The following is a 201-nucleotide window of genomic DNA, read 5'->3' on the forward strand; positions in this document are numbered from 1 at the left end:
GTAGTCTCGGTCCACAGTGGAAGGCTCCGCACCTGAGCCTCGTTAGACTCAGCGGAAGTGTAAGGTGTAAGTGAAGAGAATAGAAGAGATGAAGTCCGTCCCGCCGCCTAGTCTATATCCACAGCTGACACAACTCCGTACCTTAGTGTAGTCTCCACAGCTGACGTGACTCCGTACCGACGCCTCACTACTACTTAATTT

The sequence above is a fragment of the Aristolochia californica genome, unplaced genomic scaffold, assembly GCF_029961685.1.
Source record: "Aristolochia californica isolate CCGP_79_NKW_82.1479 unplaced genomic scaffold, dmAriCali1.0.hap1 SCAF_219, whole genome shotgun sequence".
NCBI classification, from domain to species: Eukaryota; Viridiplantae; Streptophyta; class Magnoliopsida; order Piperales; family Aristolochiaceae; genus Aristolochia; species Aristolochia californica.